This window comes from Suncus etruscus, chromosome 12 (genome assembly GCF_024139225.1).
Source record: "Suncus etruscus isolate mSunEtr1 chromosome 12, mSunEtr1.pri.cur, whole genome shotgun sequence".
Taxonomy (NCBI): Eukaryota; Metazoa; Chordata; class Mammalia; order Eulipotyphla; family Soricidae; genus Suncus; species Suncus etruscus.
The window spans coordinates 27,928,745-27,949,732 of NC_064859.1; positions in this window are offsets into that span (position 1 = coordinate 27,928,745).

Genomic DNA, 20,988 nt, shown 5'->3' on the forward strand with positions numbered 1-20,988 from the left:
AAAGAGAGTTTAATTCCTTTTTACAATCCTTTTTCTTTAGATGCTAGAGGGAGCATTGTTGCATGGTTGAACTACTCCCAGAGTCACTTGCTCTGTCCAGCAGTTTAGATAGGTCTGACAAGTTTGTTGCTCAAGTATTACCCAGCAGTGCTTGGGACCACCAGGGGCAAACTGGACAGTACTGAAGGGGTCAAATGATGATGGAGTCTGAATTTACAATTATGCATGTACTCTACCACTTGATATATTGTCATTTCCAAATTTGATTCTTTAACCAAGTTTAGACAGGTAAGTAGTGGAAGATACCGTCATTTATTCAGATTTTTCTAAATTCATTTCTTTTGTTACAGCTGTCTTTTTTTCTCTCAGAAGCAGTCTTGATATAATAGTTACAGCCATGTCAGTAAAGGGGGTGTGCCATGTGAAGTGAATTGACCAGCGTGGACTTGATTGCTGACTGCTCTCTATGACCTTTGCTTACACTCTGCAATGCTGTGACTATACAGTCTCCAAATTCCTAAGCAGGTCTTTTTGCTTACAATTTGTTGTTTTTATTATAATTTTGGTAATATGACTATGATACTGTTAGGATTACAAATTTTATGTACAAAGTTACTGCACACTGTCGTCATCACCAAATTGCCTATGACCCACTGTGATTAATCACATAGAAATTATTTTTCTGCTATATCTCAAATAGTGTAATACAGTGAAGGAGACACTGTTTGAAGCCTGAGCTCCATGATAACTGTTTTTACTGATCTCTTGGTTACATGCAGGTTGATTTTGCCTATTTTCTAGAAATAATGTACTCAACTATAAAACAATGTGACTTTGGGGATCAGAATCCAGAAAATAGTTGTATTTTCTGTTTCCTCAAAAATAGAAACAATATAAGTGGAAATTTGTAGCCACAACTAAATTGTACAGAATCACTCTAGCTGAAGAGGAGACTTTCTTTTTGCTATCTATTTTAGCCTAGGTATCATGGATTTTTGGAATTTCTCTGTTGTTTTTCAGAGACTCTGGATGGGAGCAGTGTTACATTAGCTACACTGCTGTGCTTGCTTTCTTAGTTCCTCCTGGCCAGTTCTAATCCTAAACTCAGTCTTACTCACTTTTTTTTTCTTCTATTTTGAATGTATATATCTCAATAAAATTTGACTCTGCCAGACTTTCTTTAGATTGCATTTCCAAAGTTCATTTCCTTGAAATGATGCTCCATGGATTTCCCAAGAAGCTTTCAAGAAGTTTCATCAATTGTTGGTTAATGAGCTCTTAGGGTTCTCTGGAGTTTTTGAAAATCAACAGAAGTCAGTTGTAAAAAAAAAGACCACTTTGACAAGTAACAAGTTCCAGGGTCATATAATTTCAGTTTGGCAACATGTGAGACTTTAGTAGCCACCTGATAAACTGAGGTGAGAGGGTCAGGAGATATAGAATTGAAAAGAAGAGGCAGAAGCTTGCTTCTTACTTACTTGTTTTCTATTATTCCAGTTATTTGCCTTAAAGATGTATCATGCTAAGAATTTATATAACTTTTTTTAAAGCCATAAAGAAGATTCAATGTGCCTAATATTTACAATCAGTACCTGTAAAATAATTGAAGATATATTATTTGATGAAGGCTATTGCTATTCCCTTCATTATATCTGTGACATTTTTTCATTCTCATTTTCTGATTCTGATAAGCTATTAATTATTAGCTTTCTTCCTTCCCTCTTTCTAACCTTACAAACACTTTAAATCAATCGTGTTCTGAATGTTTAAGGTGATTGGGATCCCAAAAATTCAAGACCATACTTGTTAATATTCATTTGAAACCTTTAGAAGCCATATTTTCAATGGAATTCAGACTGCCCTCTATAACATTGGAAATATATTTAAATATAAAAGATTTTTTGTATTTAAATTAAGGAATGCAGATCCTGTCTTGATTGATATCACATACATTCTGCATTATACAATAAATTTGGGGTTCTAAGATATCCTAAAATTCTTCTCTCATGACCCCAAAAACGTAACAATGACAAATTATACCAACTTTGGAGAAAAGCTAAACATCTGGAACTTTGAATATCCCTGAGCCTCCCTCCAAAACTTAGCCCATTATTTCTAATTCTGGCAAGTCCCTTATTGATGTCCTCTAATCTTCCTTCCTCCAGCTGTCAGCCAGCCAACCACAAAGTGCCAAATCTGCCAGGCGTAAAACCTCTCTTCTTAGTCCTTTGAGAGGATACCCTGGCTTTTACTTTCAGACATATATTTTATGTTTGATTGCTACACATTTATCAGTTTCCTAAACATGCATATGTTTGCAATGAAGAGTAGAGTTTAAAAAGATCAAAGCTATTTCAACTCAAAAAGAAAGGCTGATCTGTAATAGATAAGCTCTATAGTACTCTCATATGTTTGGTCTTTTCCAGCTCTAACCCATAAAAAAGTAGAGCTTCCACTTTAGTAAGCACAATTTGTAAACAAAAATATGGGAGTATAATGCTTAAAACCTTATACTTAATCTTAATACTTAATACTTAATATTTAATAATTAATTTTATATGACATAGAGATGTTGTTCAACAAATAATTAGTTAAATTAATGTTAAAATACTTGAATTTTCTTTCAACAACAACTATAAGATTATATTTGTTAAATGAATTATCTCATAATATTTTAGTAAGATTGCCAACTTATTCAATTATAGACATGTAATGCTATGTGGATGATGATTGTAACATAGCCTAATATTTATAATGATGCAAAGAATAATAAATATATGTAAAAATAAACAAAATAACATGGAAAACTAAAATAACAAAAATTTAAATATATACATATAATAGAAGCTCCAATAGTTAACAAAGTATATCAATTCTCCGAGATGTTGAAAAAATATAAAGGGCTCAATTTTAATTTCCAAAACAATGGAAGAGACACATTAAAAAATTAAATATAAAATAAGCTTAAAATGTTGTATTTTATTTTGCATGGCCTTAAATCTATCACTTACAAGACTATCTGATATTCTAGAGTTTATCTTACATAAATAAGATGATATTGTAAAATGTCTGTGAAAAGGAGACACTGAACATTTTCTCTACTTTTATATCATTTATTTCAATCAAACTTTTAAAAAAGTACAAAATAAATGAAAAGAATTTTCTTTACAGCCAGTATTCTTCTAGTATGATACAAGCTCATTTTTAATCTTCTTTTAAGTATATTTGAATTCATGAACAATAGGAACACAGAGAAGTAGTAAATAGTCAAATAAGGGAGATTGACATACTATTATATGGTAGAGAGATATTGACTATCAATCAGTTGAAAATGACAAAACCTCTAAGAGGTTAAATTTAATTGCTCAGGGGGCCGGGAAGGTGGCGCTAGAGGTAAGGTGCCTACCTTACAAGCGCTAGCGTAGGATGGACCGCGGTCGATCCCCCGGCGTCCCATATGGTCCCCCCAAGCCAGGGGCGATTTCTGAGCGCATGGCCAGGAGTAACCCCTGAGCCACAGGTGTGGCCCAAAAACCAAAAAAAAAAAAAATTTAATTGCTCAGACTCCACAATTTAGTCTGATATGAGCACCTTCAAAATCCCCTGATCTTTTTAATAAATGGAAAGGCCAAAGTTAGAAGTAGTACATGCACATTCAGTGAAAGAACTAGAACTGGAACTCACATGTTTGATGCTCACTCTACTTTACTATGCTATTCTACCTAAATAGCAACTTGCCATAAGAATTTAAAGGAGTTGGCTGAAGAGATAAACAGAAACTACAGTGTTTCCTTGACATAAAGCTTGCTAAATTTGATTCACAAACCACATATGCTACCCTAATTCCTGGCAGGAACCCTGAACAGAGTCAGGTGTAAGCCCCAAGAGTTTCCATGTATGACCCTAAAATGCAGGTGGTAATAAAAAGTTGGGGCTAAAAAGATATTACAAGGTTTAAGGTGCTTATTTTGTATAAAGCCAACCTTATTCAGTTATAGACATAGCCAGCAGTGATCCTTGAGTACAGACCCTGGAGCAGTCTTGAGCACAGCCAGAGGCAGCCTGATGCTTGCTGCACAAGTGAAGAGTAAAATCATTTTCATAAGTATTAAAACCTTGTCCAAAAGAAATAAAAGATACACTATGATCTCTTAGCTCCTCCCCCAAATAAAATATTAACAATTTTTGTGTGCATATACTTTCAAAAGTGCTTACATAAGTCAGGTTTAATTAACCCAACAACTTTTATTGTTATATTACTATTTTTTCTTCAAATTCATAAATTTTTTCACCTTTCTTTAGATAAAAGGTATAATAATGAAGTGATCTATCTAAAGGTATTTTATCAAGCAAATTGAAACACATCAGAGTCAGACTGATAGTTTAGCAGGTATGGCTTTTGCTATGCATTCAGATAACACAAGTTTAATCATGGCATTTTGTATGGTCTCCTAAACATCACGAGGAGTAATAATGAGTTCAGAGCCAAAATTGAGACCTGAGCAACACCACATATGTCTCAAAAACAAACAAACAAATATAAACACATCACACATTAAAAAGTTGTTTAAAGTTATAGAAGTGAGATCAAATGCATATCTACTGCTTACCTCATAAATTTACTACAAAAAATAAAAATTTCTTGATTATGATCAAGTTAAAATGATATAAGAATAAGTTGTCACAAAGAAACCATGAAACAGATGGTGCATAAGACTCAATAGTATGTAAGAATATAAATGAGAAAACTTCAAACAGAAATATCAAGGCTGAAAAACATGTTAGATGAAATGAAAACCTCACTAGAATGCCTCACCAGTAGAATCAGCAAGCCTGAAGCTGAGCTTCCTAACACCTCCAGACAACATAAAAGGCTGGAAAAGTTCCTCAAAAGCAAATAGATGACAATAGAACTCTGAGATAAACTCAATAGAAAGAATATAAGAATCATTGGAGTCTCAAAGATCCAGGAAGAAAACCCCATGAAGAATCAGCAATAAAGACATTATTGCTGAGAAATTCCCATAATTAAAGAGTGCTAGCAACAACATCCTAGATGTGTGTAGAATACCATATAAAAGAGATCCAAAGAAAAGTACTATGAGGCACATACAAGTCACATTGATGAAAACCACAAACAGGAATAGAACACTGAAAACAGCACAATCTAAAAGGGAAATTACATACAAAGAAACATCTTTAAGATTTGCAGCAGATTTATCACAAGCAACTTTCAAGCCCCAAAGGCAGTGGTAAAATATAGTGGGGGAAAAAACCTCAATGAAATGGATGTTTGGTCAAGGATACTTAACCGAACCAGACTTTTTATTTAGATCTGAAGGAATACATAGCTTCCTGGATAAACAATAGCTCAAAACATTACAGACTTACTGATGATCAAAACCTTTCCTCCTTGCACCCCATCCCTAATCCCTACATTCCTCTAGGGTGTCTGCCCCCCACCAGAATGATTTTCTAGAGAGGTCAGATGCAAGTATGAGTGTCTTTATGATCATGATACAGTCCCTTCCCCTTGTGTTTTACAACATCAAACCGTTTGTAAATGTTTCCTTTGTATCATTATTCTTAACTATGTTTTAGCATTTGCCTATAAGTTATTAAAAATGATGACACTGTAAAAAAAAGAAACATTCTAGATGTCTGCTTTAAGGCAAGGCAGGCCCAACAAACATATCAAACTCCTACAAAGGACAGAACTTAATCCCATGACAATCATCTTCCTTAAAGTCATTGTCCCTTAATCATCTCCCTCAATATCTCTTTTTTTAAAATAATTTTTATTTTGATCATAGTGATTTACATATTGTTGACAATAATATTACAGGTTCACATTTACATAAAATCAGGGGGTTTCCCATCACCGATTTGTCCTCTCTACACCTGCGTGTTCATCCTTCCTCCCATATACTCCTCCCTCACCCCCGGGCTGTGAGAAATTGTGGTCCCCTCTGTACCTAGCTTACTACTTACTAGTCTTGGTCTTGGTGCCTCTCTTATTTCCCCCTCAAACTGGGAAGAAGGACTACATAGTTCAAGTTATGTGGTTTTATTTGAAGAAGAGAAAAGTAATAAACTGGGTTAAAAGTCTAATATGCTGAAAATGGGGGGAATCCTTCTAGAGGCTCTCATTGTCGGTTTGAGAGATGAAGGACAAAAAGAAGGTGAAACACCCCAACAGTACAAACGAAGAGTCAAATATCCAGTGAGCACTCCAATGATAACGATAGGTACCACACACACACACACACACACACACACACACACACACACACACACACACACACACACACAGACACACACAAAAAAGCCATGTTCTTGAGTTAAAAAACATGGCAGAGCACCTAAAGAAAGAAAAGAAGATTAAAAAAAAACAATATAAATATAAATGGGGACAACAACTTCAATAACCACACCAAAACAAAGCAATCGACAAAAAGTAGATAGGTAAATAAAAATAATAATAATAAATGAAGAAAAAAATAATATATAAAAGATAAAAATGTTTTGTGCTTTTTACCTTTTTTTTCCCTCCTGCACTGGCATAGTAAATATTGGGATCATTCGAAAAGGAATTTACTTGGCCTTAGTGCTATGGGGTTTCTTCACCCTTGGGGTATATTGTCACGGGATTAACTATAGACTCCGTTTAGGTTCATTTACTCTACCGGTGGTGCTTTCGTGGTGTTTGGAAAACTTCTGCTCCGTCCTGGGTGATGAAATAAGACTTCTGTATCTATAGATCTCAGTATCTGCACAGGTCCAGGAGTGGGACTTATGATGAAGTCTTTCTTTGTGGTTCTAGAAATTCTGTTCCCTCAGTGTCATTTTAATCCATCTTCTGTGGTTGGTGGTCTTGGTCTTTGCACTGATCCTAGGATGGAACCTAGGATAGCGTCTTTCATTGTGTTTCCAGAAGCCCCATTCCATTGCGATTGTCTCTGCCAGACCTTTGGGAATGGGGATCATGGTTATTGTGCGGGTCATAGTTCAAACCCTAGACTAGGGCTTTTCTAATGGTCTCAAGATATATTCAGTCCAGTCATGATTCTAGCAGCCAGTCATCTGTAAATCACGATCTTGGCTTTTGGACTGACCAAAGGGTGACAAGTCTTCTGATTTTGTCTTATCATTAGCTGGCTCCCTCAATATCTCTTAAAGTCAATGGACTAAATCCATTTTGTGGATTTAATGGACCAAAAAGTTGAATCTAAAATTTCTTGTTCCCTGGAAGAGAACATAGTCAGAGAAAACATAGACTCAAAGTCAAAGTTTGGAGGACAATTTTCAAGCCAACAAATTGCTCAAAATGGCTGAGATGGCCTTACTAATATCACAACAAAGACTTTTGCCTTAAAAAGGTTATGAGACAGAGATAGGCATTTCTTAATAATCAATAAATATGTACACCAGGAAGAAATTACACTCCTAAACAAATATGCACCAAATGAAAGCCAGCAAAATATTTAAAATAATTGCTGATACATTTTTAAAAAGATATTAATAGCTGTAGAATTACATATTAATTATAGAGTCCTGGATGGCTGTAGATGATGGTGGATGAAGGATGAGGCCTTTCTTGGCCAGCCCAGGCACCTGCATCCCCTTCCAGCCGGCTGGTCTGCAGGTTCAGGGTAGCAGCAAGGAACAGATTCACAGGCAGTCAGTAGAAATCGGGAGATAATCAACTTTATTATTAAGGCCCTAGCCACTGTGTGTGGTTTCTATGCTAACCTTTTAAGTAGGCTCCAAAAGCAGCCTTACACTTAAACCTATTTCTTATCATCCCTCCATGCTTCCAACTCTTCTTGCTGCTTCTTGCTGAATCCTTTTTCACCCCTCAGGCAACCCTTTTGTTACCTTCCATAGACCTCTCCCAGAAATGGGCTGGCCTTACCTTCAGGTAAGATTAACATTTTGCCCTAGGAAGGGGTGACAAATAGCAACATTATAATAGTGGGAGACTTCAACACCACCCTGTCATCAGGTCAATCGGGTTAAAACTTAACAAGGATATATTGGTTCTAAAGGAAGAAATGGAAGAGAATGGCTTAGTAGATATATTTAGCACCTTCTATACCCCCAGAACACTGGGTCCTAATTCTTCTCCAATGCACCTGGGACATTCTCTAAGATAAACTGTATGCTAACCCATAAAATATATCTCCATAAAATCAAGAGGGAAGAAATCATATCAACTATCTTCTCAGATCATGATGCACTGAAAATAGAAGTTAATCACAAATAGACACAGAGAAAAAACTAAACACCTGGAAATAAAAGTTACTACTCAACAATCATTTTAGGTTAAATACTAAATCATGGAAGAAATTAAAAGTTTCCTGGAAACAAATGAGAATGAAGACGTAAATTATAATATGTGAGACATAGCAAAAGTGGTATTTAGAGGAAAATTAGTAGTTTTGCAAACATTTGTTATGAAGTAAGAGTATACATAAATAACTTAATGCCACAGCTTAAAAATTGGAAAATGGTCAACAAATGAGCTAAAAAGAGGCATATAGAAGAAATAACAAAGCTCAGAGCAGAAATTAATGAACTGGACCCCCCTCAAAAAATACAAAAACTCAATGAAAGCAAAAGTTGGTTATTAAGAAATAAACAAAATTGATAAATTGAAGACTCGCAAAAAAAAAAGAAAGAGTAATAAACTAAATTAGAAAAGAAAATGGGGAGATTACTACAGATACTACAGAGATTACTCTGAGAACATTTATGCCACAAAACAAAGAATATAGAAGGAACGGATACATTTTTGGATCATATAACCTCCCAAAATTGAGTCAATATGATCTGGAATATTTCAACAGAGTTATCACTATTGGGGAATTAAGAAAGTAATCAAAAAGCTTCCCTCCCCCCTCAAAAAAGGCCCAGGCCAAGATAGATTCACTAGTGAATTTTTTCAAACTTTTAAACAGGACCTACTGTCAATCCTTTTTAGGCTCTTCCAGAAAAATTTAAGAAACAGCAACTTTCCCAAATACTTTCTATGAAGCTAACATTATCCTGACACCAAAAGCAGACAAAGATGCCACAACAATAGAAAACTATAGACCAAATCCTTGATGAACACAAATGCAAAGATCCTCAACAAAATCCTAGCAAATAGGACTCAACAGTTCATCAACGTCATACAGCATGGCCAAGAGGAATCCATTCCAGAGATACAAGAATGATTTAACATACACAAGCCAATCAATGTAAAACACAATATCAACAAAATAAAAATTAAGATTTATATAATAATATTAATAGATGCAAAGAAGTCATTTGACATAGTCGAACACCCATTTATGATTAAAAACACTATGCATAAAAAGGTAATGGAAGGAATGTTCCTCAATATAGTCAAGGACATTAACCACAAACCCATGGCATATATTATATTCAATGGAGAAAAACTAAAAGCCTTTCCTCTGAGATCTGGTACAATACAAGGTTTCCCCCTCTCCTTGCTTCTATTCAACATAGTACTGCAAGTACTTGCCATAGTGAACAGGCAAGAAAAAGGTATCAAGAGTATCCTAATAAGAAAGGAAGAAGTCAAGCTATCACTCTATGCAGATGACATGTTGCTATATTCTCCTAAGGACCTTACCAAGAAACTTCTAGAAAAAAATAGATTTGTATAGTTAAGTGGCAGACTACATAACACACAAAAATCCATTTTATATGCAAATAATAAAAGAGACATTAAAAAATCCTATTCACAATTGTTAAGTGACCTTGAAGTCACTTAACCAAAAAAGGGGAAAGACCAATACAAAGAAAATTATAAAACACTGCTTCAAGAAATAAGAGGACAGAAAAAAAATGGAAACATATCCTGTTTATGAATTGGGAGGATTAACAACATTAAAATGACAATACTACCTAAAGTATTGTACGGATTTAATGCAAGCCCTCTGATACATGTGGCATTTTCAAAGAAGTGGATCAAACACTACTGAAATTCTTTGAGGACAATAAGTACCCGTGGATAGCTAAAACAATTCTTAGAAAAAAATCATATGGGAGGTATCACTTTACCAACTTTAAATTGTACTTTAAAACAACAATCATTAAAACAGAAAGATGTTGCAACAGAGTCTCAGATCAATGGAATAAACTTGAGTATTCTGAGACTTATCTCCAGGTATACAACCAATTATTTTTTGACATAGGGGCAATAAATACAAAATTGAGCAAAAAAAGCCTCTTCAACAAATGGTCTTGGGAAAACTGGTCAACTACATACAAAAAAAAAGGGAACTCATAGCTCTTTTCCACACCATTTACAAAGATAAAATCAAAATGTATTAAAGACCTTGATATCAGAACTGGAACCATAAGGTACATAGAGGAAAACATAGGGAAAACATTTAATGACATTGAGAATAAAGGTATCTTCAAAGAGGACATACTACTGTTAAAAGGAAGTGGAAGCAATGGAAAACAAATGGGATCACATTAAACTGAGAAGCTTTTGCACATCAAAGGAATAGGATATAAAGACTACGTACAATGTGGGAGAAACAATTCACCCAATACCCATCTGATAAAGGGTTACTATCTAATATATGTATGGTACTGGCAGAAATTAACAAGAAAAAAACATCTAACCACATCCAAAAATGAGGAAAGAAATTAACGACATATCCTCACAGAAGAAATACAGAGGGCCAAAAGGCACAGGAAAAAAATGCTCAACATCTAATCATTAGGGAGATGCAAATCAAAATAACAATGAAATATTATCTCACAACTCACAACAAAGTACAAAAACAAGTGCTGCCTTGGATGTGGGATGAAAGGAGCTCACATTCATTTTTGGTGGGAATGCAGACTGCTCAGTGTTTTTGGAAAGCAATATGAATATTCTTCAAAAAACTGGAAATTGAGCTCCCATATGCCCCAGCCATACCACTCCTAGGTATATACCCTAGGAACACAAAAACATAATACAAAAATGCCCTCTGTGCTCCTAAGTTAATTGCTGCACTAGTTATAGTAGCCAGAATTTGGAAGCAAGCCAGGTGTTTAACAACAGATGAATGGCTAAACAATCTACACAATGGAATACTATGCAGCCATTAGGAAAAACAAAGTCATGAAATTTGCTTATACATGAATGGACATAGAGACTATCATTCTGATTGAAATGAGTCAGAAAGAGAGAGATAGACACAGAATAATCTCATTCATCTGTGAGATATAAGACAAAGACATGTGTTATAGACATCCAGAGACAATAGAGATGAGGATTATGAGAACCATTCCATGGTAAGGAGGCTTGCCACAAAAATTGAGAGTACAATTGGATTAGAGAAGGGTCTACTATGAAAGTATAGTTGGAACTGATCTGTCTGGACAAGAACTAGGTGCTGAAAAGAGGAAAAATGACAGGCCTGGTACTCCATTATTAATAATAGTGCATATCACAGTGTCATGAAAAGAAAAGAGTGAGAAAGAGAAGATAAAGGGAGTGTGTGTGAAGTAAAATGCCTGCTCCAGAGACAGGGAGAGGAGAGAAAGTGGGTAGTGGGGGGAGAGAGCATCAGGGAGTGTGAAAAGGAAATTTAACATTGTTGATGAGAAATGTGCAAGATATGAGAAATATGCAGGGCTTACTCTTGGTTGTGAACTAAGGGATCACTCCTAGCAGTGCTATAAGGACTATGCATGGTTCCAGGAATCAAACTCAGGTTGACTGCATGCATGAAAAAAACCTTACTATGTGTGGCCAGGGTGGCCTCTACACTTTTCATACTGCTTGGGTAGCCCTGATATTCCCTGACTCCTCCACACTATAGGCTCACTATTTCTTGAATTGACCCCAGGTGACCTCAACAGTTTAGAAGCTCCCTTCAAATGTAGTATTCTGCCCACCCCATTATTAATACTACCACAAAATAGTCAATTAATTAAATAAATAAAAAGTAGATCTCTTCAGTAATTTTTGTTAGATCTATCTATGATTTTTCATTTTTTACCTTAGAATCATTATAAAGAGGAGGCATATTAGTATTGATTAAGGTTTTAGTTATAATTCAAATGCAAACAAGAACTTTGCAAAGGGGTGCCTTTCTATCTGTAGACTCAAAAAGCCAGACCCTTCATGTAAATAATATTTTTGGCTTTGTAAGAGATTCGAAAAGACTTTCCATCACTCTTCTTTTCATTTTCTGTTTCTGGTACACACCTGTCAGAATTTAGGAGCTACTTCTGATTTGATGCTTAGGGGCCACACTGTGCTGAGAATTAAATTTAAAGCAGTCCATGTGTTCCAACCCTTTTGACAAGCCACCTGATCTTCACTAGATTTTGACTCCCAGAAAAGGAAAACTTTTGTTTATCTGTTGAGAATATTAGAAATGGAGAGTTTAAATATCAAGTCAAGTTGTTTGTATATCCAATAATGAGTCATTGAACTAAAATGAACTTGAACTTGTAGCTCTCTTTAATTCAATGGTCCCTGTTCTATCTCCTCTATGAAATTACTTCAGCTATGAAGTCCTTTATTTTTTCCATCAAGCATTAGTCTTGAGTATATTTTCCTTTCTCAGTCTTGTATTTAATTTCCTCTTTACAATTGTTTTAATGGCCACTCCTGAAAGTGCTGTGTCCAGCAACGAGAAATAGAGGCCACCAGGATCACACCCTCATGGTTTGGGGGGCAGGGCTTTATGAAAATGTGGCTCAGACACATGTTTCACAAGTGTCAGGCATGTATTCTACCATCTAAATTATACTCTTGGAAACTACACATTTATTCATGTTTTGTTTGTTTGAGGGCTACACCCAGCATTGTTCAGGGCTTACTACTGACTCTGCACTCAAGGATCACTCCTAGCAAACTCAGGAAAACATATGGACTGCTGGAGATAGAACTCATGCCAGCCATTTGCAAAGCAAGTGCCCTACCTGCTGTACTATCTCTCAGGCCCTAAATCTATGTAGTTAATGAGAATTAAACAGAATATGCTATTTTATTTTATCAAGTTATGCAATAGAACTAACCCTTATTTTTGTAGTGCCAGGCATTTATATAGAAAAGTTAAGTTCTCTATTGATAAACTTAAACTTCAGAGTATTTACTCTTATTTTTATCAAGCTTTTAGAAAATACTTACAATTTTTTATAACACCATTATCTACCAGGAAGCATATTTTTAAAATACTTAATTGTCTTTGTTACTTTCCTAGCCATTAAAACTCCTGTTGATGAAGATCATTCAAAACGTTGGCTGCAGCATTGCTGGGATTTCAAGCAACAAAGAAGAAATTGTAGTGAAAACTCTTTGACAAGCACATTATTGTGTGATAGTTTCAGAAAAGTTAAAAGATGATATTAAAGTACCTACACTGTAGATACTGTACCTTCAACAAAGCATTTAGCATGTATAAAAGCTAATTCTTCTTTTATTTCCATTAAATGTCATAATTAACTTTTCCAGAATCTTATTTGTAATATATCTTTTCCTAATATTTAATAAAGAAATTGGTACAGAGGGGAGGGATAAGTTCCTCATTCTTAAATTAATTAGAAGAGTTGTTTTTAAACTTTAATATTCCCAACAAATCTTAACAACCACAAGTAAAGATGAGGAGAATGACACTAGGTCTTCAAGTACTTTCCAAAGAATTATTTATATTTAGAAGTTGTATATCCTATGAAGATTATCTTTTGTAAAATGGATAATGGATATGGAGAAAAGAGGGGTGAACAGTCAGAGCACCAAGGACTCTTTAAGATCTCTAAAGAAAGAAAATTACTACAGTTGCTACATAGCTGATCTTGTAATGTTAAAGAAATCTTATTATTAAGTTGCTCAAGCCCATAAAATATATAATACCAAGAATGAAACTGAATAGGAAATATGGGTTTCAGATCATGATGATGTGTCTGTCAATCTAAGTCCATTAATTGTGGGAAACGTACCACATTTGGATATGAGGTATTGATTATGGGGTAAATTGTATAAGAGGCAAAGGGATATATAAAATTTTTGTTAAAATTCATTTTTCTCAGGTTTTGTGTGAATATAAAACTTCCTTAAAAATGGAATCTATGAATCAGAAAAAAAAATGAATATGAGAACTCCTAACAGGGCCTTAGAATCTGCCCCACCCAAGCAGTTAAATTACACTTCCTTGTGTCTGAGTGTCATCTTTAATGCATGTAGTACCATCCTATATTCATGCCACTGATGAGAAAGCAGATGTTGGGCTAGCATATGTTGCCTGCTCATAAATTTCTCTAACCTTTCCCTGGTTTATAAGCCATGGGCAATAATGGGTTCCAATGACCGGTCTTCTTAGCTCTCTCCAAGGAGCCTTGGAGCCCTCTTCAAATTTGTTCAACTCAGGCTGGTAAGGTAGTACTATGAGCATCCTTCCACCATATCCAGATAAAGACAGTAAAAAGCTATTCTGTTGGATATGGCTGCAAACCATTCATATTTCATACTACAAGGAAGCAGAAAGGCCATTGGAGCTTTTGGTCTTTCACAGCTTACATGAACTATTTGTAAGAACTGAGCCATTTTTTTTGGCTGTATGGAATACTCAGAATTGAGCTACACAGAAGAAAGGGGTGAATGGAAGAGAACTGAAGATTTCCAGGATGGCCAAAGGAAAGGATACATCTTTTGACCTAAAAAGATTGTTCTGTACTTTCCTCTGAGCACTATAATGGCATACATGATCTTATTGCAATGTGAACCCCGTTTTACAAAGATGTCCTCTTATTGATTAAACTTATTATTTTCCTCTGATGGCATTATAAACAATAAGAAAATACATGTAACTTTTCCTAGAACATCTCCTTCCTTTTAAAGCATCAAGCACAAACCTAGGTACATACTGATCCATTGGTAAACTCAATTATTGAGACTGAGAACCACCAAGAATTCTTTCATATCAACAGTCTCGATAATCAATACAGGTATTACTCTTCCTTATTACTACAGAGTATATATTTTGTTTTTATATAAGTTGCCTAATTTGATAGACCTTTATGCATATTTGAGAGAAAATGACTGAAAAAATTGTTAATGATTTGTGCAGTACTATAGAGTACATACTAAATATATTAAAGTAGACATTTAATTAATGCCTTGCATGCGTGTGTGCCTAAGGTCAATCCTCAGCTCTGTAAAATAATTATATGACTCAGGTATTTGTAGTTTGATATAAATGAAACTTTCATTTTATGATATCACAATTATTTTCCTTTAAAGTGAAATTTCTGATAAATAGGTGCTATGTTTATATATTTAAGGAATATAGAATATTGGGATACAATGATAGGTAATAATATATGTGATAAGATATATTGAAACTATATTCCTCAGTGGATAGGAAGTCCTATATACCCTTCTGTATTATATTTATCCACAATATTTTGCCTCCATATGGGTCTTATGTCTGGGTAAAAGTTAAGATCTGTATGTATAAACATAATAAACATCTTACTTGCCAGTATAGCTTGATATTCTGGAGGGAGATGCCTATAATTTCAATTTATCAATTGGGAAAAGCTTTCACAAGCAAACATCTGATGGCTAATCTTGCAGGTTGGAGGAGCATTAAATAGATTTATAAACAAAGTAATTTCATATGAAATAGGCAGAGCAGTGAAGAACAAGGCATTCTTGCTGAACTCTAGATTTGTTCTTATCCTTACTTCAAATCATTTTCATTTCACCTAAATTTGTTCCTAAACACAACAAAGATTGAATGACCACTACTCCATGACATATATTGCCATTCCTTTATTTCTTGTCCAATTTCCCATTTCTTCATACATATATAAGTATAGTGACTTTTCTACAGAAGACCATAAGTCTCTAGTCACTCAACATTGATCTCCTAATCATATTTTTGTAGGCATTTATGTGACCCACTCCATATGAAGTGCCATGTAACTTATGACACTATAAAAGCTATTACCCTGTCTTCAAGGAGTTTGCGTTCCTATAAAGAGAAATGAGACAGGTATGAAAATGTTATAATATATAGTACAATTTAAGTATTCTCTAAAATGTACACTGTTTAACAGTGTGGCAAAGATCAATTTTATGTGGTCCATTAATACAAATGTTTGGATATACTAAAAATGAGTTTTTCATACTAATAGATTAAATTAATTGATTAAAAGAAGGAACTCTCCTTATGTTTTAAGTCAAAATGACAGAATTAATACTTTAGCTTCAAGTTTATCATTGTCTTCAATGCCTTGTAGCTCACCTTTAAAGTCAAAACAATGGGAGTGTGACAGTTGACACTAGAGAAGGAAATTGAACTGGTGAAGTGAAGGGGTAAAAATTTCAGAACAAAATGATCAGAGACAAAAAGTTTTCCAGTAGTTTTCCAGTAGTGTCATACACAGAAGGTGAGAAAAATTATGAAACTAGTCTAGCAGCTACAACTAAGGCAGGTAAAAATTCAGATAACCTAGGACATAGAATAATTCATACTAGCATTGATATAGACTTATGGTTTCCATACTTAAAATTTTATAATATATCCTAATCTTCCCTAAGATTTACATTTAAACAACTACCTAATAAATATATTACATTAAATATCTACTGCAATATGCTCCACTTTTGAGGTATTTTTCATTTCCCTAAACCTGTTATCTGACTGTTGCATAACTGTAACCTTGTTCATAACTAGAAACCTAAGAGGTTTAATTACTACTCTCTTGTTCTCTGTATCAAACAATTGCCAAATGACATGAAGTTATTTATGATTAGCTTTGCATTCTACTGTATCTCTGCAACTTACTTTTAACACTCAGTCACTCTACAGTAATCTACATACAATCTTTTCCCAACATTGCTCTCAAGAGTGACTCCTGCAATGTGGAAATATAACTACATCATAGAACTGTTTATAACTTTTCCATCATTTACCACTGTTCTTTGAATTAAAATCAATAGCATTAGTAAGATCTGTGGGATCTTTGTCTACTCAAATGTCATTACCTATCTTTAACCTCAAATTTAATGTACTCTAGTCACAGTGAATTAGCTTAAATCAAACATGTTGCTCCTTATTCATGCAGGGCATTAATGTTCTCTCTTCCCTTGACATCACATGATCACCTCCCCTCTCCTGTGATATCTTGCCTTGATTACTTATTGTTTCAGGCACATCATTGACCCTCAGCTCAAGTCCCACTTCTCTAAAATTGCTTCCTGTTCTTTTATCATTATTACTTTTTATCATTCATTAAAGGCAAAGTCTTTGAGTTAATGTCTCCTAGGACTATACACTGAAGCACACAAAATATCAGTTGACGTTAAGCATTAATCAGCATGCTACTTTAGCTAACCTATGTCTTTTCATACAGACTATAATTTCAATATGAGCAAGTGTTTATTTTTCTTCAGATTTTTACTTTACTGATAGTTGCTGTACTTTGGCACTTTTTGTATATATTTAAAACATAGATGTTAAAGAAAATCAAATTTCAGGTGAATACAAGCAAAAAGTAGAGGGGAATATGAAAAGTAAAGTAAGGTGGGACAGTACAAAAATAGAGCTTCCGAGGAAAAGAAGTACAAAAATAGTTTTGGAGATTTATCCCTCCTATGAAAGACTACATGGTCTTTATCTGTCATAAGCATATTTCTTGATAAAGTTTTCTAGAGTGAACAACCTCATTTTATCAGTTTAATATTTGGAATTATGATCCAAGGTTTTGCTAAATGCAGATTGTACATAATCATGGGTTCCCATAGTTAATAGGAAAAATAAAATAAATTGAGGAATAAATCACCTTTGTTCAGTTTATGCAGTATTTAAAAATTGCACTGTGAAAAAGCCTCTGCTCTGCTCCAAGAGGTGGCCATAATCACCCCACCCAGAAGAGCTCCTAAGGGCACAGCAGTGATCTCCTGAGGGCACATCAGCAGAGGTAGGCTGTCTCTGCCCACAAAGGGTGGAATTTGATTTCTGCTATGTGTTTTTGGCAACAGGGAGACTTTTTAAAAGGCCTCTGTTCTGCTCCAAGAGGCGCCCACAACCACCTCACCCAGAAGAGCGACTAAAGGCACAGCAGAGATCCTTCGAGGGCACATCAACAGAGGTGAGCTCTTCTCACTCAAGAAGGGTGGAGCCAGAGGAACACAGCTGCTCTGCGGGGTTTTTGGAGCAGTTGGACTGTGTCCAGAGTGTGTAGGTACAGATCCTACTGAACTCTCCTGATCAGGAGTATGGGCTTCTGACTGGCAGTGGCTGGAGGCTCTGTGGGGTGGGGCAACATTTACATGAGTTTCGGCTTTAAAACCTGTCTTTTGGTTCCCACTAAAGAAATAGAATCCACAATATCTTAACCAGAATGTCAAAAGCATATATAAAGATAGCATACTGAAAACAGCTAAATAAACAAAGAAAAAGATATGCAAAAGGGAATCCTTAAATTTTACATGGATTTGAATTAGTCAAAGGAAGAGGGATAACAGAATAACAGGATAACAGAAACAGAATAATCTTTCTCATATACATGATATAAAGAAACTTGATTGGGGAATTAGCAAAAGAATTGGTCTTCAGTAGGAAGCTTGTTACTGAGGTAAAAGGAAGTCTGTTTGTGAAGGGAGCATTAGGACAATGGTGTAGAACAAATTCCTGCCAAGGCAAGTTGAGAAGAAAAAGTTGAGGAGAAAAATTTAGGACACTAATGGAAGGAAGTAAATACTGTTGGTGTTTGCAACATTGTATGACTTAAACAATATGAATCACTTTTTAATTCCTGGTAATTTAATTAAAATAGAAAATCAATAAAATAATTAAAGATAGTCATATCTGATAATAATAATAAATTGAGAAACTTCTGCACTTCAAAAGAAATAGTGACTATGGTCACCACAGATTGGGAGAAACTATTAACCCAAGACCCATTGTTGGGATCTAAATTCTGAATAGGGAGGGACGCCATTTTGTAAAAGCCACATGGCAGGCTTCTTCTTAGGATCTGAGCAGGGAGAAACACCATTTTGTAAGGATCACATGGTGTGAGCCACATGCTGGGGTTTTACAAGCCTATATCCATTGACCCCGCCTCAATCTACCTGGCCATACCACGTAGCCTATCAGGGAAGGACAAGGGAGCAGTAGGAAGGTACCCTTGGCAAGAGTCAATCATTTTAAAGAAAATCAGAAAGCTCGAACCTCCCTATATCCCTCCCCTATATAATCCTCATCATGACTTTGGGTGGGGCTCATCTCCTTCAGGGGATAGACCCTGGCTGGCCAGGCTGGGGAACCTTGTTGGCAGAGGACACTTTATTCCAGTTGTGTGGTCTCGTCCTTCTACTCTGGAACCCTACACCATCAGATGATGGCCTAATATCTAAGATATACAAGGTATGAACAGAATGTAACAAAAAAAAAGTATATCTAACACCATCAAAATATGGGAAGAAGAAATGAACAGACATTTCCTCAAAGAAGAAATACAGATGGCCAAAAGGCACATAAAAAGTGCTCCAACTCAATAATCAGGAAGATGCAAACCAAAAGAACAATGAGATATCAACTCATGAACAACCAGTTCTGACATGGATGCAGGGAGAAAGAACCTCTCATTTATTGCTGGTGGGAAAGCAGACTGGTCAGTCTTTATGGAAAGCAATATAGATATCCTCAAAAACTGGATATTGTGCTGATTGTGCTGATCCAGTAATACCACTTCTAAGGATATAGCCTTGGAACAAAAACACAATACAAAAATGCCCTCTGCACTCCTAAACTCATTGCAGTACTATTTACAATAAGCAAAATCTAGAAATGATGAATGGCTAAGCAAAAGGTTGTTCATCTACACAATGGATGTACAGCTACACTACTCAGCTGTAAGAAAAAATGAAGTCATTAAATTTGCCTATACATGAGTAGACATTGATACTATCATGGCTGATTGAAATGAGTCAGAAGGAGAAATATAGACACAAAATAGTCTCACTCATCTGTGGGATTTAAGAAAAATAAAAGACTGTATGGTAATAATACCCAGAGACAACACAGATGCAGGCCTGAAGGAATAGCCCACAAAATGAAGCTTACCACAAAGAGTGTTAAATGCAGTTAGAGAAATAACTCCACTTACAATTGCCATGACAATGATAGAGAGGGAGAGGGAGAGAGAGAGAGAGAGAGAGAGAGAGAGAGAGAGAGAGAGAGAGAGAGAGAGAGAGAGAGAGAGAGAGAGAGAGAGAGAGAGAATTCCTATCCCAAAAATCAAAAAATAAGCAGGGAGTGGAGAGGAGGAAAATGGGGAACATTAATGGTGGAAAAAGTTATATTAGTGAAGAGTGGTGCACATTCGATGACAGAAACCCAGCTATGAACATTTTTATAACACAGTGCTTAATTTAAAAAATTACCATTTAAAAAAAAACAGTAAAACCGACTAAAATAAAGCTTCAGATCTTAAGAAACAAAAAATGTACAACTTATAAAGAAGTTCAAACACTGAAATTGAAATCTACAAAGTGGTAGAAGAGGTAGAAAGATGGGAAATTCTGAAAATCTCTTGTCACTTGTCTTCTCTTAGCTTTTCTTAACTTCTAGGCAGCAAAATGAGGCAGTGAGGAAATCACAGACCATTATAAAATTTCAACATTACTTAGATCACTGCAGAATTTCAAGACAAGACACACCAAGAAAGAATAGCTATTAGGTAGTGGGCAAGTTTAAAAAGTTACCATAGTAACTGTCCAATGAGGTTTAAAGTCTAAGTTTTACAAAATTAAATAAAATGGAGCTGTAGCAGTGGCACAAGCTGTAGGGCTTTTGCCTTGCACACGCCTGACCTAGGATGGACCATGGTTTGAGCCCCAGGTGTCCCATATAATCCCCCAAGCCAAGAGCAATTTCTGAGCTCATAGCCAGGAGTAACCCCTGAGCATCACCAGGTGTGCCCAAAAAGAAAAATAAAGTAAATAAAATATAA